Below are 25,366 nucleotides of genomic sequence, written 5' to 3' on the forward strand. Positions count from 1 at the left end.
GCCTCAGGTGTCTCTGTTAGGAATACTTTTAAAGAACAATCAGGTCCTTTCTTCCTGTCTCTCTTTTTTGTCCTTATGATATTATTGTGCAGATAAAAATCAGGCAATTTCTGCATGAGATCCAAATTCCACTCTCAAAAAAATTTTTCTCTGTGATATGGCTGATGAGGACATTCCATCTGTGTGGGTACTGGAGAAAAAATTGAGAAGGTGCAACTCTTTCCCTTTCACTGACTTCTGGTTGGGACTGGCCTCCTGAGGAGTTTATCATAGAGGGGTGAGGCTGCTATTCAGCATGGTTTGGGGAGAATTGGTTTCTCTAGAAAGCAGAGGTTCTCTCCATGACATCTAAGGCAAAATCTTAATATGATAATGTGTGTTTAAATGTGAACATATTTATGCTAAGCAATCTCCCATCCTTCATTAGCCTAATCATTACTAGACTTGTGGGTGAAGGAGTGTCTTAAGTCTTCTTTTGGACAATGTGGTCAACATTTAACCCTTTGATTAACACTCTCTGATTTTACGAGTTTCCAAAGACAGTGCATTTCTTTGCAAAAGTGGGAGAGGTAAGAGTGAAATTTGGTGATGTTTGCAAGTGTTGATTGGTGAAAAATGAGGTAACCTGAGCATTTAAATGATTTCATTTCGGGGTCACTTCTTTGAGCCATATTCCCTCCCCCCCACCCCCAGTGATTGGAAACTTTGTTTTGCTTGGTTGGAAATAAACATTTAAAAAAACACTGAGGAATTTTAGTTCAAATCAACAAACATTTTTATGTGTCTAGCCCTGTATGGGAAGACATGGCCAGCAGCTCTGTTGGATGAGCAGGAATGGATGGATTCCAATTTACATTATTGTAGGTATGCGCTTAGCTCTGTGGTGGGAATTGTGGGAGATACAAAGAAAAAGAAGACCCAGTAGTCCCCACCTCTGACAGTTTACAGGATAGTCTGGAGTATAGTGCATACTGAAATAATAATGATGATGAAGATAACAACAACAACAGGAATTTGAAGGTTTGTAAAGAATTTTACATATGTTGTTAACTCCTTTGGTTCTCACAGAAACCCTATGAGGTAGGTACTATTCATTCTCCCCATTTTTCAGAGGAGGAAACTGAAGCATAGATAGGTTTAGTGACTTGCCCAGGGTCACACAACTACCAAGTATCTGAGGTGGCATTTGAATTCAGAACTTCCTGACTCCAAGTCCAACACTTTACCATAGAAAATTGATTATGAGATGGGCATTAGAGAAACAAAGTATTAAGTGAGGTCAGCGGGAAAGCCAGGGTCATTTCCAAGTGGGAAGAACTTGAACTTGTTTGATTTTTGGCTTTTTACAAGTAGGGGTAAATGTTTTAGAAACATACAAGTCTCACTGACAATAGGAATGCCAGTGAAGACATATTCTCATTTTTCCTTGTTCTTCTGGAACATCTCACTTGGTAACCTCTGATGAAATCCAATTCAATAAAGTACTGACTTTCTTCTATTTCTTTCTGAAAAGATGATTTGAGATGGCTCATCAGAGTTGTGCATGGGAGGTTTCCATTGCTTATTGAAAACAAACAAATATCACACAAAGCTTTTATATATCTCTAGGGATTGTCCGAGAAAAACTTTTCATAAGACTTGGCAACTTGGGATCAGAGTATTTAAAGTTGGATGGGATTCTAATAATGATAGATCTAATGTCTTTGACTTTATGTGTGAGAAAACTAAATCCCAGGTTGGGGATATGACTTGCACAAGGTCACATAACTGGATAGTGGCAAAAACCAGACTAGTACTCAGGTCTTGGAGCCTCCAAGTCTGGTGTTCTTTCCACTGTATCAGCTTTGCCTACCAAGGGCTCATTTCCTTTTCTGAATATGTGTTGCTGTTGCCAGTCCAGCATGGTTGCAAATCGTAGTGATTCTTGAAAGTTTTCTGGACCTTGAACCACTTTAGTGGGGCAAAGATCTCATTGACCACTTACTCCCATTTGCTCCCACTTACCACTGAGTAAAGAAAAAGACCTCCTCAGATTTAATATGAAGAATAATGTTATACTTGATAAGACACTAAGGAGGTGATAACTGTTTTTCTTATTAAATATTATAACTAAGTTACTAAGTCACACTTGCAATAAAAACCTAGACAGTTATTGTATTCTAAACACTAGAGTGTAACTACTGCTGGGCCAAGCTTTGGAAACCACTGATGTGCTGGGTCTTTTTAGAAATGATTTCAGGAATTTTGAAGACATCTTGTGGTCTCTCTGTTCCAATAGGATACAGACTTGTGTAACGATTGAAATAACGCCACCTGCTGGAGACTTACTGTAGAAGAGTTCCGCCCATGAAGCGAAGGTCTTTGAGGGCAAGACCAGGAGTCTTTTCTTTGGCATCAGGAAGTGACGCGGGCTAGTGGGAGGAGGAAGGAAGAGACTGGCGCTGGGTCTCACGCTCTTTTTCTTTGGACTCTGGTGGAGAGCGGAGCTAGAAATGTGCTCTCCCTTTAATAGATAGGAATCTAGGCCTTTCTTTCTCTCTTTACCAAATTCTTATTCTCTTTAATAAACGCTTAAAAATCTAACTCTTGCTAAAGCTTATAATTTATTGGCGACCACTCATTGGATATTTTAGACAGACTAGCTAGAATTTTAGCCCTTCACACTTGGAACTAGAGATACCACAGAGTACCGTCAAGTGTAATCCCATTTTCTTTTCTCTTCTACCTTGAATTTTTTTTTTCAATTTTGAAAATTCTTACATTAGTTAGAAGCAGCATGACATGTAGATAGAGAGCCAGGCTTGGAGCCAGAGACTTAAATCAGGCCTTTGACACATGTTGGATGTGTGGCCTTGGGCAAGTCACTTACTCACTCATTGTAAGGTCAATATTTGGAATCCAAACCAAATAATTTAATAATTTAAAACAAATAATATGATTTTAAAACAAACAATTTAAATTTGCTTTTAAAAGTATATATTAATTTTAAACAAAATAAGTATTTTTTCCTTCTGATCTGTTTTTCCATTTATCTTATAATTATGTAAGTAATAGTAATAACAGCAACAAAATCTGGTAAAAATAGACAACATATTAGAGGAGAACGCAGAAGAAAACAGCACCTTTTTTGTTGACCTAGGCATGTGGCATAATGGACATTGGGTTGGCCTCTGAACTTGGATGACCTGGGTTTAAACCCATCTTTGACATGTACTGGTTGTCTTACCCTGTGTAATTCATTTAACTTCTGAATGCTCTAGGCAATTCTCTTAAGACTCAGAAGTGCTGACCTGCATTAGCAGCAGAAGTTTCCTCATCTGGGAATTCCCTGTAGCAATGAAAGCACAGGTAGGTTCTGTCCCTATTCTATCCCTACACAGTTTTACTAGGTATATCACTGTTCTTGCTCTGCTTTTTTCTCCTCACATGACTTCACATGAGGCTTAACTGTATTCTTCACAGTAACCATTTCATATGATGCAATAATATTCCATCACATTTGGGAAGACATCCCAATGTCTTCCATCATTCTCCAATCATTGAGCCTGTGGATTGTTTCTTATTTTTTCTCCCTCTTACCAATAAGATCTGCTAGGCTATTTTTTTTGTAGAGATAAGTATCCCATCCCAAGTCCCTTCAATAGCATCTTTATAGTCTTTTTTTTTTTCTGGGCAATGAGGGTTAAGTGACTTGCCTAGAGTCACACAGCTAGTAAGTGTCAAGTGTCTGAGGCAGGATTTGAACTCAGGTCCTCCTGAATCCAGGGCTGGTGCTTTATCCACTGGACCACCTAGTTGCCCCCATCCTTACAGTCTTAATGGTGGCATAATAACTTTGTAATTTTTATTGTATATGGCCATACTGCTGTCCAGAAAAGTTTGTTTCAATCCACAGTACCACCAGCAGGGTGACAGAGTAGTGTGGGTAGTTTCCTCCAACCTGTCAACATTGAGTGTTTAATAATTTTAAACTATATTTACCAGTTTAATGTGTATCAAGGAATATCTCAGATATATTGATTTTGTATTTCTCAAATAACTGGAAAGTTTGAATAGTTTTCCAGGCCTCATTCTTTTTTTCCCTACCCCACGAAGTCTCCATCTTGGATCAACCATAGACAATTTTCAGGTTTAAAGCAACCTTTCCCTCCTGTTGGTTTCTTGTGGCTCTTGATCCCAGCTGTCCATGGGAAAGGGAAGGAAGGACTTCTGTACTCATCTTATTTTTTGAGAAAGAAACTGAGACCCATCTTAAGCTTTGGATTTACAAACTTATACTACTGTGTGATAGAGAAGAATATAACTACCATTCCATTGTATTCCTGAATCATCCAGAAGATATTCCTTGTGCTGATTTTAATTTCAACCCAGCCACACTTTTTCATCCTGGGCCAGTCTTATTTGTCTTCCCACAAATTCTCTTTGGGGATCCTATCCAATGTTCTGTAGGTCTCTAAAGTGTTTTGCATATAGTAGGTGATCACTAAATGTTGTCTTTGGATATTTTGTGGATAATAGGCAGGTAGGTAGTGTAGTGCTGGACCTGGAGTCAGGAAGATCGAGTCTAGCCTCACATGCTTAGTAGCCATATGACCCTGGGCAAGTCACTTAAATTCTGCTTACCTTAGTTTTCTCATCTGTATTATGGGAATAATGATGATGATGATGATGATAATAATAATTTGTGAGGATTAAATGAAAGAATATTTGTAAAGTATCTGGCAGACCTTAAAGTGCCATACAAATGCTTTGTCGTTGTTGTTGTTAATTATTGCAACACAAGCTAGTAATTCATTATCCTTTATTCTTTTGTGTCATACCCACCTTTTTTTTCCTGGGCGTACAGTTCCTTGGTGATATCTCCTAGGAAAAACGACAAGGGGCAGCTAGATGGTACAGTGGTTAGAGCACTGGCCCTGGATTCAGGAGGACCTGAATTCAAATCCAGCCTTAGACACTTAACACTTACTAGCTGTGTGACCCTGAGCAAGTCACTTAACCCCAATTACCTCACAAAAAAAAAGAAAAAGAAAAACGACAAAGTTATATTAGTCTGACAGTTGCTCCTGGTCTTATATATAAGCTAAAGATTAGGCTTTATTTTCTTTTTGCTCCTACTTTCTCTTGAAATTTTCCTCAGTTGTAGCTTGAGATATAGTGGTAGGAGCATTGAATCTGTATTCAAAGGATCTGGCTTCTAATCCATCTTTGCTTCTTACTACTATGTGATCTTGGCCAACTCACTCCCTCTGCCCATGCTTCAGTTTCCTCTTTTGTAAAAATAATATGGTTGAGTTAGATGGACTCTAAGATTCCTTCTAGCACTGAGTCTATGATCCTGGACTGTGATGATCTCTAAGGTTTCCTCTAGTTTAAGAGTCTGTGACCCATGACCTTTTATCCCCTCTGGCTAGGTGTTCCTGAAATTCTCTCTTCCTTAGTAGCAGAAAACAGAAATTAAAAAGCTCCCATTTTCTTTTCTTTCCCCCTCACACTTTGGTCTCATAGAGTGGGACAATAAGTGTTAATGGAACTCAACCAGATCAGGGCAGAATTAATTTACATCTCAGGGTTTCCCAAAGTGGCCTTCTCTGCATTAAATATCCCTTTGCAACAGGGAAGGAAGAGTCATTTTAGGTCACTTAATAAGATAATAGAGTTAGGGCCAGTAGGGACCTTAGAGATCATCTAATCAAACCCTGTCATTTTACAGATGAGGAAACTGAGTTCCAGAGAGGGGAGGTGTGCCTTGCTGAAAGTGATATTGGTAATAAGCAGAAGAGTCAGGTTTCAAATCAAGGTCTAATGACTGCAAATCAAATTTCTCTCTCTCTCTCTCTCCTTTCCTCCTTCCCTCCCTTCCTTCTTCCCTTTATTCCTTCCTCTCTTTTTTTTACTCCCTCCCTCCCTCCCTCCCTCCCTCCCTCCCTCCCTCCCTCCCTCCCTTCCTTCCTTCCTTCCTTCCTTCCTTCCTTCCTTCCTTCCTTCCTTCCTTCCTTCCTTCCTTCCTTCCTTCCTTCCTTCCTTCCTTCCTTTCTTCCTTCCTTCCCTCCCTCTCTCTTTTTTTCTTTGAGTGAAAAAAATAAGCATTTATTAAATACTTACTACATGCCAAGCACTCTAAGTGTTAGAGACACAGATACGAGAGTGAGAAAGGCTTTGTTTTCAGTTTGTGATTGATGGTCAGGGAATTTTGGTCTGGGTTGGTGAGTAGATATGTCTTTTCCAGATGCAATAGTCAGTTTGATCTCATTCTTAGAGCAAGGAGGAGGGAGGGGAATGTCTTAACATCTTTTTCTTTTAAAAAAAAATTTGTTTGTGCTCTTTCCCCCCTCACTGATTTCCCTCTCCTTCACCATAGGTAAACAAAACAAACCACCATATTAGACATATCTGAAAATGTATGACTCTATATATACTCCCAGTCTTCTTTTTATTTATTTGTTTTTTTCCAGTCTTCTTTTTACAGAGAGGTAGGATACATCTTTCCTCATAAGCCATCTGAATTGATGATTTGTCACTGCATTGAACAAAGATCTGAAGTCTCTCAATGTTTGTTTGTTCGTTTTTTTTTCCTTTACATAATGGTGGTCATTTGTAAAGTTTTACTCTTTCTGTTTCTTTCACTTAGTATTAGTTCATACAAGTCTTCCCAAATTCATATGAATTCCTCATATTTATACTTTCTTACAATGAAATAATATTGTCTTGTATTCGTATACCAGAATTTGTCCAGGCATTCCTTAATTAGACATCTACTTTCTAGTTCTTTGTTACCATAAAAGGTGATGCCATTAATATTTTTGTATAAAGGTGTCCTCCTTTTTCTGTAACCTCTTCAGGGTATATATGCCTAGTAGTGCTATTGCTAGGTCAAAGCATAGGCACCATTTCATAACTTTTGAGATTTGATTCCAAATTAATTTCCATGTAGTTGGGCCATTTCATAGCTCCACCAACATTGTAATCAGTGCCTATCATTCTATAGACCCTCTAACACATCATTTTCATTAAAAGAGGGTTTTTGTGTTTGTTTTTTTTACTGATCTCAGATTTTGCTGATAAAAATCTCAGAGTTGTTTTAAGTGACACTTTTCTTAGTCTGAGCGATTTGGCACATTTTTTCATATGGTTGTTGATGGCTTGCATTCCATTTTTATTTTGAAAACTGCCTCTTCATACCTTTGACCACAAATGTATTGGAAAATGACCAGTGTTCTTTCCAGTGTACCTTTTAATACATCTTTCTTTCACTAACCCCTACTCTCTACTCATGAGCTACCTGAATAGAGTTGATGGCCCAGGTATTTTGGCAAACAACCAATGGCTTTGTGAGTTACCCATTTACCTAAGCCTCCATAACTTCCAATTTCCTAACAACAATTATAATAGCTGATATTTACATAGTTCTTTAAATTTTATGAAATACCATGCACACATTATCTCATCTGAGCCTCACAAAAAGCCCTGAGAGTTATCACTTCAGATATTATTATTGCCATTTTATAGACAGCTAGGTGGTGCAGTGGATAGAATACTACCCTTGGGGTCAGGATAACCTGAGTTCAAATCCAGACTCAGACATTTGACACTTACTAGCTGCGTGACCCTGGGCAAGTCACTTAACTCAAATTGCCTCAAATATTCAGGGCCATCTCCAGTAGTCCTGATGTATATCTTGCCACTGGACCCAGATGGCTCTGGAAAATTGAGTGAGGCTGGTGACCTTAAACAGCCTTCTCTCACTTTAATCCAATTCACTGCAAATCATGATATTACCTCTGGATGTCATGATCCTCTTTGAGAGTGAAGGACAAACACATTGCCATTTTATAAAGGAGGGCCCTGAGACACAGAGTTTAGTGACTTGCCCAAGGTAACACAGGGGACACATAGCTAAATAAATGTCAGAGATAAGATTTGAACTTGTTTCCCACCTCCAAGTCTATCACACTATTATATCTATCTATCTATCTATCTATCTATCTATCTATCTATCTATCTATCTATCTATCTATCTATCTATCTATCTATCTATCTTCTATCTATCTACCTACCTATCTATCTATCTATCTATCTATCTATCTATCTATCTATCTATCTATCTATCTATCATCCATCCATCCATCCATCCATCTCACAAAGATAAAAAAGCTGAATGCAGATTACTTTTGCCAAATGCATCCATCCAATCAACATGAGTACCTTTTTGCCTCCCCCCAGAGATTATTCATTCAATAATAAATTCATTTAACTAATGTTTATTGATGGCTACCATGTGCTAGGCACTGGGGGCTTTGGGAAGTACCAAAGTATAAGACATAATTCCTTACAATCCAGTTAGGTAATAGAAAATTTATATAAACACATATATACATATAATACACATACACACATACACCTACACATATACATGTCTATACACACATGTCTACACACATATACATACATGTCCATATTTGGGGTAGCTAAGGTGGCACAGTGTGTAGAGTGCCTGAAGACAAGACAGGCTTATCTTCCTGAGTCCAAATCCAGCCTTAGGCACTATCTGTGTGACCCCAGACAAGTCACTTAACCCTGTTTACCTCCATTTCCTTATCTGTAAAATGAGCTGGAGAAAGAAATAGCAAACCATTCAAGTATCTTTGTCAAGAACACCCTAAATGGGGTTATGAAGAGTCAGACATGATCGAAGTTACTGAACAACAACAAAATGTACATATATGTATGAAAAATTAAATTAAAAAAAAACAAGAGAGAAGACAACATCATAAGAGATGTCAAACATGGCTTTTAAAAAGAGCCCAATAATACAGAAAATCAATGCTAGTAGAGCTTAGAGAAGGGAAAAATCACTGTTGTCTGAGTGGCCACAGGAAGTTTCATATGGAAGTGAGACTTGAACTGGACACTGAAGGATAGTTAAGATTTTGAATTTCATAAATGCCAAATAATATTTATCTGGTGAATAGATGAGTGACTGAATAAGCAAATAGGCAGACAGCTATATGTATGATCTTAGACAAGTCTCTTCATCTTTCTTGGCTTCACCTTCATCTGTGACAATGAAGGACTTGGGGCAGCTAGGTGGATAAAGCACCGGCCCTGGATTCAGGAGGACCTAAGTTCAAATCCAGCCTCAGACACTTGACACTTACTAGCTGTGTGACCCCGGACAAGTCACTTAACCCCTCATTGCCCTGCCCCCCCAAAATAATAAAACATAAATAAAATAAAATAAAATAACATCCTCATCTTCTTTGACTTCTATATAGCCTTTGGCATTGTTGTCTACCATCTCTTCCTGGATACTCATTCCCTTCTAAGGCTTTAAAAAAAAGAAAGAAAAGATAATTAAGGATTTGGACCCTAAAAATTCCAAAGTCCCTTCTACCTCTGAATCCTATGATGCAGCAACTAGCTATGGTTGAAGAGTCAAAGAAAGTTGCTGGTAAGATCACTTATTCACCACCACCCCCCCCACACACATACATCTTGTCTTTACAGACAATACTTAATCCAACCACTCTTCTAAGCTTCCATAACTGAGGATGGAAAGAAGCATGGGCATAAAGATGCATCTGGGGTACAGTGGGATTTATGTTGGGGGATTCCTAGAAGAGAAATTTGAAACCTGATGGCAGAGGAGGTTTAGTGTAGTGACTTTTTTTTTTGTCTAGAGAGTTTCTAGAAAGACAGATCCTGGCAGAGTCTCTTTTTCTGTGGGATTAGAAAGTGATTTCTGGTAATCACAGTTACTTTTGCCCTAGGACGGATGTCTTCCCTATTGGAATGCAGATCTTTCCTCCTGGACAGTGTCCAATGGATTCTTTGTGGACAATTCAGCCTGGGTATTGATATTCCTTATTGTTGCCATCAAATGCCTTGATTTCTCATCTATCCAGGGCCAAGATCTTCCTGAGAAGTTCATGTTGTAGCTGACCTTTAAGGCTCCTTTATTTTCCAGACTCTCTGCTGAGATCTTCAAGGGCTGCTATGACCCAGGATGGCCTATTGGTAATTTTCCCTAACTCCACATCTTTAGTTAAATCGGGAGGGAAACTTGAATGTTTCCCATAATCCTTATCACATTGCTTAAATCATTCTCCTACTGGTAGGTGTGATTTTTCCTGGCCTTGCACTTACTTTCTGAGAATAGCCATGAATCTTGGGGGAGGGTATATAGGATGGTTTTTTAGATGGTAAAGGGTGCCTTTTCTAGAAAAGTTTGGTTAGTAGATAGGGAAACTGAATACTCACGAAGTAACATCTGTGGATTTTCAGTCTCACAGCCTACAAACAGCACCCAACATTATAAAAATTAAGAGCTTTATATCATATAGTGGGAATTTATAGTCCACTTTTTAAGTTATTACTAGTGATAACATTTTTTGGCCTGGGAATTAAAGCATTTCTTGATAATTTGGAATTCAAACTACTTTTTACCCTGTCATCATTTGATTTCACAATGGTTAAGTATGTTTCATTAAATAACTGTAAACCTTCTGAATAGTACCATATATACATATATCATATGTCACATAATCATAACTTAGATCTAAAATATTAAAATGTAAATGACTAAACAGAAAAATTGTGGAAAGAAATATATGACTTTTATTACACTTTAAGAAAAGTTGCTCAAATATTTGCCCTTAGCCAAAATTTATGAGAAATTGAAAGTAAGGAGGAAAAAAGTGTTTATGACTATTGTAAGAAATTTTTCAGAAAGGTAATAAACACTGATACTGGTAAACAAATCCCCTTTTGTTGATTGCCCCTGTCAAACTTTCTCTCTCTCTCTGCTGTATCTGAATTTTTGTTTGCTTATCATGTAGATATTGTTTTCATGGAATCTGTGTCAGTATATATTTAATAAAGTCCATTTGTATTGTTAGTTGGATACATGTTTAGGCTTAGCTATTTAAATAGTTTTACTTGAATTTATATAAGGCATATGTTATAAGTTCCCTTTGAGCAGGTCTTTTTCCCCTCTAAGAAATGTTTCAGCTACTAAAATTGTTAGGTCCCATCAGATTTTTGTTTTTGTCTCTGTCACAAATTAGCATATACTTGTTCTATATTAATCCCTAAAGTGACAGATCAGCTCCCTTACCCATAATAAACAGAAAATAATGTAATAATTACCAATGCTAGGTATAATGAAAAAATTATATTTTCTTCAACTAAATGCAGATTGCTAACAATAGACAGAATAGAATCAAATCAATATTTTGACACGGTACTATTATATCTGGCTCATTAATTTGGAGACAACTTTCTCTTTATTCCTAACTCCTATTCAAGTTCTATAATGTCAACAAGTAGTGGTTTGAATGTAGGCTTTTATTTTATTGTACAAAACATTTTTAAGAGAGGGAAGTGGTGCTGCCTTCCATGAATATGTAGAGATTGGATTTGTGTGAGATTTTGTCTTAGAAACATTGGAAGAATTTAGCATTGCTACTTGTATTTAGAGGTTGTTCTTTGCAGCTAAAGGCAATGTACAGTTTCACAAAATATATCATTTTTAGGAATTCATTCATCAATTTTACTGGAATGTTTTATTCTTTTAAATGACAGGTTTCCCTTCATCCTCAATCTTTCCTTTCTTTTCTCTCTCTCTTAAAAAGAATTTAGATTTTCTGATTCATGAACACCGATTGTTGGTTGATTAAAGTCAATGGTAGCACCTATCAAGTCCCTCTATTGACTTGGGTCATGTGATATAAGTAATTGATTTGCTTTATGCACAGAATTGCTAATTTTCTATTGTAACAGTCTCTTCTGAAGAATCTCATTCTTCATTTCCATGAGTTATTTATGTGATATTTAAGAGCAATCCATTTTTTTCTTTACAGGTACTGTGCCATCAAATTAGTGGAGAATTACATATCTCACTAGTGCAAAAGTATTTATTTCACTCCTGGCTGTTCTCTTTTGTTTTTCAGAGATCACAATAGCCTGAGATTTAGAATAGCAGATAATAACATACAGTGCATATTATTGACAGAGCTTAATTGTCTTATTGACAACTCACTTGCACTTGGAGAAGCGTGCTCATATTAATCACCCTGTGAACTTGTATGCATTTTCATGACTAAAGCTATAATTACAGGAAGATTTCAGAATTCAAATGTCTGCCCTCAAAATCTCCACCTTCTCTACATTTGGGTAAAAGGTCTGTGGCATCGAGAGGGACCCTTCCTTAGTTAGCTCTCCTTTCCTTGAGGCCTTCTGAATCCTTTGAGTAGCATCCCCTCTGGAATCATTTGGCTAATGATCCTATTTGTCTAGTAGTCCTTTCAGAAGAGAAGGGAGAAATAAAAACTATTTGAACACCCTACAAGGTTGAATGTTCACTCTAAGGACAGGTCTATCCTTGGTGCTAATCAAGTGAGATTTCTCCCTCCTCCCCCTCCTTCTCCATTTATTTTAGATTCTTATTTTTCTTTTCTCTTGGGAACTACTGGAGGGGAATATTAAAGAGATTTAGAATAGATTGGAGTTGTTAGGCCATTTGAAAATATAAATTAGTTTAAGAGGGGGTTGGATACACTTTTTTTTTTAGTGAGGCAATTGGGGTTAAGTGACTTGCCCAGGGTCACTGGATACACTTTTTATTTGTATGATAAAGCCATTGTGAATTAAAAAGGGAAGAATCTTAGGATCATTTGGATTTACATTTAGGAAGGGATCTCTGGCCATTTAGTTCAACTACTTTATTTTTGTAGATGAGGAAACTCAGGTCCTTGGAGGTGAAGTGACTTGCCCAAGACTGAGGGTTGTAGAATTGTGGAGTACACGCTTATCTTTTAGAGGATTTCTAATGAAACATCCCTTGGTTTGTGTTATATGTGGAACACTGGGTTCAATGGACTAGTCCAACCTGGTATATCATTTTGATAGTTTCCCCCATCATAGCTAACAAGTGACTGATTGTGATGGAAGCTCAGAATACAATTCCTCAGTGTTTATCAAATACTGTAGCCCCTGGTGGCTAAGAAGGCCTTTTCCCTCTTCGGGGAATGACTAATAAAGAATTTTCTTCTTTCTTCTTCTTCTTCTTCTTGATGTGAACTTGGGTAACTTTTGCTTGTTCCATTAGGGCTCACATCAGCCAGTCTTCAGTAGCTGCCAAATTCATTTTCTTGCCTATTTTTCCTTTTCTGGGACTGGCCACATGGCATCACCAGGCCTCTCACCCATCAGTACTTTCTGCACGGAGTGTTCACGTTAGGTTCCTTGTCACCGCTGAGTGCCAGCTGTGTGGGGCCTTGATTAACATGGATAAAAGTTGTTGCTTGTGCTAAGTTTTCATCTTTGGAAGTACTTGATGGGAGAATCCCGGGCAGAGGAGTAGTCCTGGAGTCCCAGAGAATATTGCAATCTTGGCACACTGATTGGTTGCCACTCATTTGACTGATGAGTGAGGTGGAGTAACCCCACTGTCTTCAATGAGATACTCAAATCACAGAAAATAATTACAGGAAAGGGGGTGGGGAGGAAGGGACTTTATAGCATTATAGCATCCTATGTGACATCCTATTTCACAAGTTGCTCATAGCTTGTGATATTTGATGATACTTATACAACTTGAAGGACCTATTTACTAAAAGTATTTGAAATTCTCCCTTTCCATCCCCCTGCCCCTTAAGGAAACCCCACAGCCAATCATTCCTACAGAAATGTAAGATAATGCAACATTTATACTTATACTCCTTCATTTTTGTTTCCATCCATGGGGTTTAGTACTGAAAGGGAACTGAGAGATAACCTAGCCCAATGCTTTCATTGTATAGATCAGGAGACAGAGGTCCAGAGAGGGGAAGGGCTGAAGTCCAACATGGGCATTTTACAGAGGAGGAAACCGAGAAACGAAACTGATGTTCCTGGGTCACACAGTGATTTAGCAGTAGAGTCAAGATTCGAATCCAGGTCCTCTGGCTCCAAAAATAAATGTATATTTCTACAAACCATGCATCCAGCAAGATATTCCTTCTGATTCAGAGTATGTGTTAGAAAGTAAGTGCTTTAAGGGCAGGGATTTCATGTTTCTTTTGATACCCCCATAGGGTCTACCACAGGGTGATAATAGGTGGATAATAATATGAGCACCCATAGTAGGTGTTCAATCATCCCTCGAATAAATGAATGAAATGGGTGAGTGGATGCAGTGAGGTTAAATATCATTTCTCATTTGGTTACTGAGGCTCTTGTGAAATATTATCCTTGGAAACTAACTAGACAGCAGCATTTTGGACTCAAGAGGATAAGTTTTTGCAAACAGTGAGAAAAAACATCAATCTAATTAAAGAAAAATTAAATTAAGGCTGTACTCATGGATAACTCCAAATTGACAGGCTTGAAAGCTGATACTTTTGGGTAGTGCAGAACTCACTAAGAATGTGTTTCTTGGCCATAAAAGATTTTTTTAAATTAGAAAAAGTTACAAATGATTCTATTAAAATTAAAGTAAGCCTCTTAAGGGCAGGGATTGTACCCTTAAAAAGATCTTTGGATCCCCAGCACCTAGTGTAGAACTTGTTCAAGGCCGCACAATGGATAGACTGAACTTAGAAGTCTGGAAGACATGATTTCAAATTTTAAATACTTACTAGTTGTGTGTGACCTTGGGCAAGTTATTTAACCTCAACCTCCCTGAGTAAACATGTAAAGCACTTTGCTTTTTGTTATTGAGTCATTTCAGTCAAACTCTTTATGACCCCATTTGGGGTTTACTTGGCAAACATATTGGAGTGGTTTGCATTTTTCTTCTCCAGCTCATTTTACAGATGAGGAAACTGAGGCAAACAAAGTTAAGTAACTTGCCCGGGGTCACACAGCTAGTAAGTGCTTGAGGCCGGATTTGATCTCATGAGGATGGGTCTTCCTCTTTCCAAGCTCAGTGCTCTATCTACTGTACCACTTAGCTACCCGTTGAAATGCTAGCAATTACTAATAAATGCCTGGTGGATTTGTTGAATTGTGCTGCCCGGTTAAAGTGTTACCTGGGGCAATCACTTGTCTTCTGCAAGGTCATTTCTCTAGATTATCTTAAGAACATGGCCTATCAGAGAACATCTGTACTAAAGTTACAGAGTATAGAGGTGGGGAAGGGGACAAGTACAACTTTAATTCAGCAGGGATAGGAGACAAAGAGAAGAGAAAATTATTTAAATATCCTCATGAAAATAACCCTAGCTCTGGGGTTAGAGGACGTGGGTTCAAATCCTAACTCTGCTGCTTACTATTGATGACAGGTCCTTTAATCTGCCTGGGTCTTCATCTGTAAAATGAGGGCATTGGTTCGGATGACCTCACAGGTCCCTAGATCTATGAACTTGATGAACTGACAACCTTATCACTTATTTCTTGTTTTAGTTGAAATTCTCTCGACAATAGTGCTCTAGCCACAGTTTTCAAGTAAGCCAGATCTTCCCTGGAATCTCTGATCATCCTTCCTTCTCCTTCCCTCCCCCCCAGCATCCTTTTTTCATAAAGATGTAGAGCTTATTTCTCTGCTTGCCTAGTAGAAAGCAAAGTCAAGAACCCCTCTTTGAAGAGGTGAAATTCTGTAATTCATTCTTTTGAACCTCCCCCCTCTTTGTTTCTCTCAGACAATTGTTTCTGGCAGGCCAGGTTTTCAAGTTGGGCAGGGTTGACCAGGCTCCTTTTAAACGAAAGCAACATGTGGCTCTGTTACCTAATCTTTGTGTCTGAAATTCAAACCAAATAGGAAATAAATAGAAGATGAAAGTAGAATGACTGTAATTTATAGAAAAGCTTGCAAGTGATTTTTAAGAATTTGTAACATTTTCAAGAAAAGCCAATAAATGAGGCAGGGTAGGGCAGGGCAGGCTAATATATCTTCAGAAGGCAGATATCCTTGAAAGATATAGCTGTTCTTGAGGTAATCGGTCAACATATGTGATAGAGAAGGAAGGATCTCTTTAACTTTAATCATAGAAACTTCACATTCCATAGAACTTAGACGATCTCTTCATAATCTCCCAATGGAACAAGTAGGACAAGGTGTTATTTTTTTGTTTGTTTGTTTTTGTTTTTGTTTTTGTTTTTTTGGTGAGGCAATTGGGGTTAAGTGACTTGCCTAGGGTCACACAGCTAGTAAGTGTTAAGTGTCTGATAACAGATTTGAACTCAGGTCCTCCTGACTTCAGGGCTGGTGCTCTATCCACTGCGCCACCTAGCTGCCCCAGGACAAGGTGTTATTAAAGCTGCCTCAGGTATGTTTGACTTTTGACCTTTGCCAGCATTAGTTATGAGAGGCTGTTTTCCTCTAGTGCCTATTAGATTTCATTTCCTGACAAGGAGGACTTTTCAGTGAATGGATCACCCATCCTTTTGTTCCTCAGCTTTATTTTCCTTCTGAAAGTTGGTGAAATTTAGCTGGCAGGACAGGGTATCCCTAAGAACTAAGTGGGTACCTAATAAATGTTCTCAATTTGATGCCATATTGGGGTATAACTTCTCCGAGAGTGTTATTTTCACTTTTCAATTTTTTTTAACAGTTTGCCTTTTCAATACTTTGTGCAGATTTAATCCTGAAAGTTTTCCTCTTGCTTAGAATTTGTAGAATCAGATGCAGTTTATTCTATGAGTTTTGCTTTGAGATTTAGGAATGTTCCATTACATTGATGAACAGGTTTTCTTGTAGTCATAGATCCATTTTGTGCTATATCTTATTGTTTACATGTTGTCTCCCTCAGTAGACTGTGAAGTCTTAGAGACCAGGAACTGTTTTGTTATTTGGTTTTTGCCTTTCTTTGTATCCCTAGACCTTATCACAGTGCCTGACACATAGTAAGCACTTAATAAATGTTTGTTCACTTAAATTTATATAATGAAAAGAACCTTGGATTTGGAATCAGAAAACCTGTGTTCAAATTAGTATTCTTTCTTTTTCTTATCTAGATGACCTTGGAAAGTTACTTAAATGTTTCCAGGCCTCGTTTGCTTCACCTATCAAGCAATCCATTAATCAACAAGCATTTCTTATGTACCTACTATGTACTGAGGGATACTCTGGGGATACAAATGCAATGAATGAAATGATCTCTACTTGTAAAGAGCTTATGTGTGAATAAGGAAGACAAGAGGTAACTATATAAGTATATGTACAGAATGATGAGAAAAAATACAAGTAAACACAAAATAGTTGAAGACAAAGTAGTTTGGGAAGGATAGCAGTGGTACCTTGGGGAGTGGTTTTAGGAAAGGATTCATAGAGAAAATGGTCCTTGAGCTGCACCTTGAAGGAAGGAAGGAAGGAAGGGATTCTGTGAGGCAAAAGTGAAGAGGGAGGGCATTCTAGGCTTGGAGGAGAGCCAGTGTAAAGTCATGGAGTTAGGAGAGCTAGTGTTATGTATAAGGAAAGGAAAGAAGCCAGTTTGGCTGGATCATAGAGCATGGGAGAAGGAGCAAGGTCCAATTGGACTGGAAAGATAGTCTGGGATCAGGTTAAACGCTTTAAAAGATGTAAAAGGAGAATGTTGGACTAAATATCCTCTAAGCTCTCTTCCCCATAATCTAAATCTATAATACTCAAAAACCCCACAAATAATGAAACCCAACAAAACCCAAACCTACACCTCCTTTCCCAAATATATGAGTATTAATGTTAAGTTGAAATAAAACTCTGATTTTCAAGGACAATGGTTTGGTTCCATTTAATCAGAACACAGGAGTGGTAAATTTGGAGAGTTATGTACTCATTGGGAGATTCTGGCCCAACCCAGGATGGGATGAATACAATTTAGAAACTGTTGCCCCTCTCCATTCATCAGCCCTCCAAAGATTCAGTCTCAGGACAACCTCACAGCTTTGGAGTTATTTCCTTGCTTGGGCGGCTCTCGCTTCTGGCATACTGACTTAAGTAGTTGCTAAATGTGGCAATATTCTTAGGGGCATCCTTTACAGGGCTTCTTCTCCTTCCACCAAAGATAACTCTTCCCAAGCCCACTGTCTTGCCAAATAGACGAGACAAGAACATGTTTTCTATTGATTTTGAAAAGCAATTCAGGGCCCAACTGGTAATAATAGGTGTGACCCGAACGGTTTTACATGCAGCCTGCTAGCAGCTCTAGCTCTTGTCGAGTCACTCTGATGTTTGGGATGCACATTCTTTGAAGATTACTTCTAAAGGAAGACATCCAAATCCTTAATTCGCGATTCTGTCTATTCCTGCCGTGTTTACATTCCACCATGGCAGAAGATCACTGTAAAAAGAAAAGATGAAAATGCACTTTAAAAAGGGTTTCTAGCGACAGGCCTCCTTCAAAGATCCTAGCCCTTCTCCCCTTTTCCCTTCTTGTTGGCACAAAAGTCTGTGTTTTATGGAGGAAAAAATGTATATGCTAATGGATGATACAAAGGTTTACCCACATGGCTGCAACCTATCCTAGTAGAACACTTGGACAGAATGGTAGCGTGTGACAAAGCAAATACATCTTTAGCTTGCTGCAGGGGTGCTGTTTTTCTTTAGGGTCACTGCAAAGTTCCTCACTTATGATTTGTTATGTGGATCTTTTAGTTCTATGATGGAATGTTCTGAAAGGAATCTTGGTGAAGATTAATGGTTTGTTTGGACTGGTGAGGGTGCTGTCATGATCTTCCTCCTTTAACCACAGATGAAGGAGCATTTTAAAGGTCTACTAGTAGTGTTGAGTGGAAGGACTGGTGACACACACAAAAAAATTGCTTAGCTTTGATCTCAGTCATTATTTAGGTATGTGTTTGGGTATCAGCTCCAAGAACTCTTGGAACATTGTTCTCTTGACCCAGAAATCAAAGAATATTATATAATAGCTACAAATGGAAGTCATCTACTCTAACTGTCATTTTACAGATGAGGAAACTGAGTCTTAGAGAGATTAAAAATAAATGAAACAAATGGTGAAAGAAGCCATTTATAAGACACTTTTCATGTATAAATCACCGGCCAATACAAATAAAAAAAACAAGGATAGTCCTTACTCTAAAGGAGTTTACATTTTGATGGAGGAGACAACGTATATAGGAAAGTGGTGGTCAAGGAGGGGCACTTTGATCTGGACAGTAACAGGGTAGATGAGTGAAACAGATTGATGCACTCTATCCAGGAACAATGGCAGAATTGATTTGATCATAATTCATGATTTGTTTTTTAAAAAATGTTTATTATTATTACTATTATTTTGGGTGAGGCAATTGGGGTTAAGTGACTTGCCCAGGGTCACACAGCTAGTAAGTGTTAAGTGTCTGAGGCTGGATTTGAACTCAGGTCCTCCTAAATCCAGGGCCGGTGCTTTATCCACTGTGCCATCTAGCTGCCCCTCATGGTTCATTTTTTTAGGACTGGAGAGGAGAGAGGAAGGGGCAAGCTAGGCAGTGGGCAAGGATGCTGTGAGGGCTGTGATCAGAAAGGAAGGAGCGAAGTTAAGGATGACTGTGACTTTTCTAAAAAAATGGTCTGAGAGAAGCAGTCACTAATCCAGAAAGCAGGAGTCAAAGTTAGAGAGGTAGTAAATGGCCCAGTTGGAATTTGAACCCAGGTCTGTTAACCTTTTCTCCAGCATTCTTTCCACTATACCACATTGCCTCAAGACTTAGGTAGTTTGATCCCACATTCAGCTGAATATTCAGTCACAGGCAATGGCCTGCTCTCCATTGCTAGTTCTTAAGAGTGGGCCATTCAGAGTAGAATGCAACTTTGGGAGCACTTGGGATCTTGAAAGGAAGGAAGGTGAGTATTGATAAGAGTGTTAATTGGGTGTCTTTGCAATCTGAAGGTAAATAAAGATGAGTTTGTATTACATACAGTTTTAAATGATCCATTGCTTTGCTACTATGCTATACTATATATATGTGTATGTACAGATGTACATATATAAAACATATATTACGTGGTATACATGGATAATAAACTCTCTCCTCAAAGTATTATGTCCATATTTAGTGGCTGACATATTATATTTCCAGAGTAAAATGTAAGCTCTTTGAGGACAGGGAATATTTTTATTTTGTCTTTGTCTTTTCAGAACCTAGCACATTGTTAGCATATATTAGTGCTTAATACATTTGTTGGATTGTATTGGAGAGGGTATAATGAGAATATGTATTGCTATTTGACTAGGCAAGGAGCATTATACTTCTATACAACATACTAAAGCCTATTTATTAGGTTCCTCATTATCTCGGTTGAAATTAGTCTCTTAGTCTTATTTTTAGGTTAAGAAAAAAATTTCAAATATAGCAAACCAATTAAATTTATAAAGAATATTTAGAGAGCAAGTTATAAGAATTATCGTCAACAGTGCCCGTTATGTCTAAACAATATCCTCCTTAATGCCTTACAGTTCTGTGATGTTTATAGTTTTGTTTCAAAGTCAAATTGCTAAAAAATTATGCTTTATTGCAAAACACAAGAATGTTCACTAAATTGATGAACTAGTCTTAATGATTAGAGTAGAGATCTCTAGGGACACTTCGGAAGTTTTCCTCAAATTTCTGCTGGGGACCTTGACTGTTGACCCTCCTCCAGTAACCTTAAGGTGAACCTCTTCTCAGGAGAGCCTGTGCAAAGACTCCTAAGGTGATAAAAGGTAGGATCTACATACCCCAGAGTAATGGGGACTAGACTAATTTAAATGTTTTGTGTAGGTAGCCAATAACTAAACCAGAGATTCAGGCCCTGTCTTGTGTTTTGAGGATTCTCTTGGCATTGGCTTACTAACAGAGACCCTCCATAAGGGTTCCGGATCCACTCTTCTTTGAACTGTTTCGACACAGCCACATCCAAAACCATGAAAGCTTTGATTGTTTATAGCTGTAAGTAAAACAGCTAATTAGATTTTTAAAAATCCTCTTCCTCATTCCCCACCACCCCCTTAAAAAAAAGTTTTCTTTGATTCCTCCCTACCCATAATCAATCTTAAGCTACTTGAGGGCAGGTACTGTTTTTCATCTTTGTCTTTGTATTTTCTGGCCTACCACAGTACCTTGTATCTTGTAGGTGGCTGCTTAATAAATTATTATTAATTAAATTTGCTATTTAAAAAAAAAACCATTAAGGAACTTGCCATTTCTTACTGCCTTTACCTCAGGTATGTCTCTCATCTATGCTCCCTTCACATTCCCACTGCCACCTGCTCCTGACTGGGACCGCCCTTAGCAATAGATGATTGCAGCAACCTCCAACTGATCTCCTTGGCTGGAATCTCTCTGCCTTCTCTAATCCATCCTATACAAATGCAGGCACAGTAATCTTCTTAATGCATTGATCCAAACATTGTCATCATAGCTTACATTTTTTTTTTTTTTTTTTAGTGAGGCAATTGGGGTTAAGTGACTTGCCCAGGGTCACACAGCTAGTTAAGTGTTACGTGTCTGAGGTCGGATTTGAACTCAGGTACTCCTGATTCCAGGGCCGGTGCTCTATCCACTGCGCCATCTAACTGCCCCTCATAGCTTACATTTTGATGGTGCCTTCAGGTTCCGCAGCTCTTTACCTTTATGATTTCACTTCATTCATGATTTCCTTTCGTTGAAGCTTGTGCATATATTATCATCTGCTTTTAACAAACGAGGAAACTGAGGCTCAGAAAATTTTAAGGAGCTACCAGAAGTTATCAGGTAATCAATGGCTAAAATATTTGCCAAAATACAGGCTTATTCCCCCTCTGGATCTCCCCTCTCTCGTTATTTGGCAAGAAGGCCAGATCAAATGAGAGAGTGTGGGCAGGGGTTTGCAAGCCTTAGAGTGCTACATAAATGTTAGCTATTATACAAAACACTATATTCTCACTGTATTTGTTTTTCTAACAAATACATTTTACTGACCAGTGTGAAAATAGGTTAAATGTAGAAAATGATCTTTGAATTTGGTTTTCTAACATCTCAGAGCTGATTCTCCAGTTATCCTAAGTGACTTGGGATTTTGAAAAAAATTCTCAAAACAATTTATTATTAATTCACAATATTTAAAAAGTGCACCATTTAATACTTGTAAGAAAGGGGAAAACTACTATTAAAATAGTAATAATAATAATAATGTCAACCAGAGTAATAATAATACCTGAGCTCCATGAAGATGAGAACAAAATAATAATAATAATAATAATAATAATAATAATAATAATAATGAGTATGAGTATTATTATTCATTTTAAGACTGGTCACTACTGGCCTCAGTGTGCCATCCTGTCCCTGTCACTCTGTTACTCACTTGTAAACACATCCCCCTTAAGAGGAAGGTATCCTTGCTATTAGTAAATTAGTCTTAGGAAAGAGCTCTTTGTGGTCCATGGAGATGGGGCACAAGAGTGGTAGCTGGTGTTGGGGGTAGGGTGAATGATAAATATGGTTAATATTCAGAAGGAGGAATTGATTTTTAGAATGTGCCTTTGATTCACTAATCTCTGACATTGAGACATTTTTGAAGTCTGTTGCTATAATTAGAATTCTATAAGCCATTTTATGTCTCTATCAAAATTTTAAGAGACATAGAAAATTTAAGGATTTTGGGGGATTATAATTCATCACATCAACTCAAGTAATTTTACTCTTTGAACATTAGCATGGAGTGATATTCCTGAGAGTTGGGGTGACTTTTGCCAGGTACTCTAGATGTATTTAATATATTTAAAGCTGTGTCCTCACTAGTGAGCTCTGTTCTGATATTCCAACTTCCTCCCTATCCCACTGACCAGCGGCTTGAGCTGGGCTAAAGAAAAATGACTTAAAAATTGCTTAACTCACTCCTTTGTTTTCATTGTACTTTGCAGCTAGAAAACCAAGCCGGAAGTTTGGCGGGGGTAGAGGCCTTTATTCCACAGCTGTGGGTATTTCCCCAAATCCTGCTTTTGTGAAGGGGAGGGATAGCGGCTACTAGAAACTCAGGCATAGAGATGGCAAATAGTACTCTCTCTTCATGGGCTCAGTGTGGCAGCTACAGACAAACTCAGGTGAGTTGTAGCAGTGGGGCTGAAGCTCTGAAGAGAAAAAGAGAGAGAGAGAGAGAGAGAGAGAGAGAGAGAGAGAGAGAGAGAGAGAGAGAGAGAGAGAGAGAGAGAGAGAGAGAGAGATTGAGATTGAGATTCAGACAGAAAGGACAGAGACAGAGACAGAGACAGAGATGTGGACTGCAGGTTCTGTGTGTGAAGCCTCACTTAGTCACAGGCCAGGGAAGCAATCTCTGTTCAAGGCCTCATCAGATTAGTGAATCCCCAAAGGTGCTAAGTCCAAACTGTCATTTCATTTAAACTTTCCCCCCCTTCTACTTCTATTTTTTTTTAAATGCAGGGTCTACCCTTGTTACTAAAAAAAAAAAAATCAGTTTGCAAAGGGCCGACTTAACCAAAATTGAAAAAAGGGGGCATGTAGCCATCAGGCTCTGATGATTAGTATTAAGATGAGGTGCACTTTAGCTTGGCTGAAACTTGTTCCTAACAGAATGTTAAATACTTAGAGAAAAGAAAGATTATGTCTATCTAGTTACACCATTCCTTGATATATGCACCATGTCAGCGGGCCATTGTCTCCTGGGTAAAGACTGAGAGTTCAAATACCCACTATCTCTCCCCTGGTGCTCCAAATGCTCTGCTTTGAAGTTTTTATAATCCATCTGTCATCTTCTAGTAGGGAGGGCACATGTTCTGTACCACTCAATTACAGAATTCTTTTTTGCCAGCTACAATGAGACAGGAAAGAATGTTATGGGTGGGTGAGAGAAACTGTCAGATATACTACATTCCTAGGATTCATATGGATGATGTTATTCCAGAGTAGGAACACAGCATGCGTTATTGTTCAAATGTATTAAGGGTACATTTGGTATTGCACTGTTGAGTCCCTTTGATTTTCACCGACTCCTCTTCATATTTGATCATTCCGGGTTTGCACAAGCGAATCAGCCAGACCTTCTCTGGGGGGTGTGGACCATCCCATGCAGATTTAAAAGGAGACCTTTGTTTCAGCTGGCAGAGGGTCAGTTTCCCAAATGTGCCGATTTTCCCAAGCAGCTAAACACCGTCATTTTTGTTAGCACATCAGTGCAAAAAGAAGGTTTTTTACTTTTTAAATAGAACATGTTGGGCTTTTGAGATGATGGTAAATAAATGTAACAGGATCTTCCATACAAATGATTTCTCTCATCATCTGAACTGAAAGCCTGAATATTATATATTCTGCCATCTGGTGAAATCAGGGGAAGTTTTTTTTTTTTTATACAGGGCACATACAACATAAGCAATAGGAATGACATGTCCTTAAATTGGATATTTTCCTTAAAAACAGTCTACCTTAGAGTGATTGGTATTGCTTGATACCATGTTAACTTCTTGCTCATTGAGTCATGGGTGGTTAAATTCGTTGTCTTATGTGAAATGAGTTTGATGATCTCAGCCTAGTCTCCAGTGGGTATTAATTCACATTATGAAATATCTAGCATAATTTAGCACCGAGTGGCATAATTTGCATTTTTGCTCAAGATAGGGGCAGTGATAGAAGATGGGGATATATCATCTTTCATTCAAAAGGAGACGGTTCCTCTATGTTGCTTTAAAAATATTAATAGTCTTATGACTATTATTAGCGTGTTGTGAGCTTATGGTGTGAAAAGCTTGATGGGAGAAAAAAGGCATTAGGGCTTTGGCACTCCCCGGACTGAAAACTATTCAGAAAATGGAGCCATTTACCAAAATGTCATTCTACCCCAGAAGAATCAGGGCTCCATCATTGAATTCATGTCTGACAATTTCACATGTGTGCATAGTCGCACATTAAAGCATACACGGAATCCATGGCAAGAGGAAGCCAGTCTTCTTGGGGACCTTCACTGTCTTATTGCCTATATTTCACAGATTGTGAAGGGAATTTAGTATCCTCCAGTATGGAAGGGGCTGCATAAATGCCTGATGTTATTATAATAATGAATTTAGTATAACTTCTATAATTTTATCCTCTGATCAGACTGATCAGAGGAGGATGGGGCTTACTCTCTCTATATCATTAATTGAAATCTGGAGGCAATTTAAAAATAGTTGTTTTTATTTTTTCCCCCTGCAACTTCGGGAGGGCAGTGTGCAACTGTCGGGTCAGGCAGGGAACCAATTTTCTTCTCATTGCTTTTGATTTTGGAGTCAATACAAATTTCATCAGGGATTGTAGGGTGCAGCTAGCTCTCTGTCTGCAGAGACACATAGACACAAGACTGTGTGTACATTTGGGTTAAAGATTTACAGAAGGGAATTGTTGGTGAGTCAGGATAAGCAAGGAAGAAATATGCAGCAACATCCAGTCTCCTCTGATATTTTGTTCTTGGCTGATTAACATCAGGAGGATGAAGCTCTGAAGGGACTGAGTAGGA

At 38.3% G+C, this 25,366-nt stretch overlaps 1 protein-coding gene across 12 annotated transcripts in view; it reads left to right on the forward strand.

Moving 5' to 3' along the window:
- The window catches only part of ZNF536 (zinc finger protein 536), a 619,087-nt gene that overhangs the window by 13,108 nt on the left and 580,613 nt on the right, over positions 1-25,366 (forward strand). The window contains exon 1 of one of the 12 annotated variants that reach the window (XM_043986062.1): positions 17,005-17,120. The exons of the other annotated variants lie outside the window; for them this stretch is intronic. The gene's annotated coding sequence lies outside the window, so the exon portion shown is untranslated. Of the gene's footprint in view, positions 1-17,004; positions 17,121-25,366 lie in introns of those variants that run through there. 12 annotated transcript variants of the gene reach the window in all.

Source organism: Dromiciops gliroides, chromosome 2 (genome assembly GCF_019393635.1).
Source record: "Dromiciops gliroides isolate mDroGli1 chromosome 2, mDroGli1.pri, whole genome shotgun sequence".
NCBI lineage: Eukaryota > Metazoa > Chordata > Mammalia > Microbiotheria > Microbiotheriidae > Dromiciops > Dromiciops gliroides.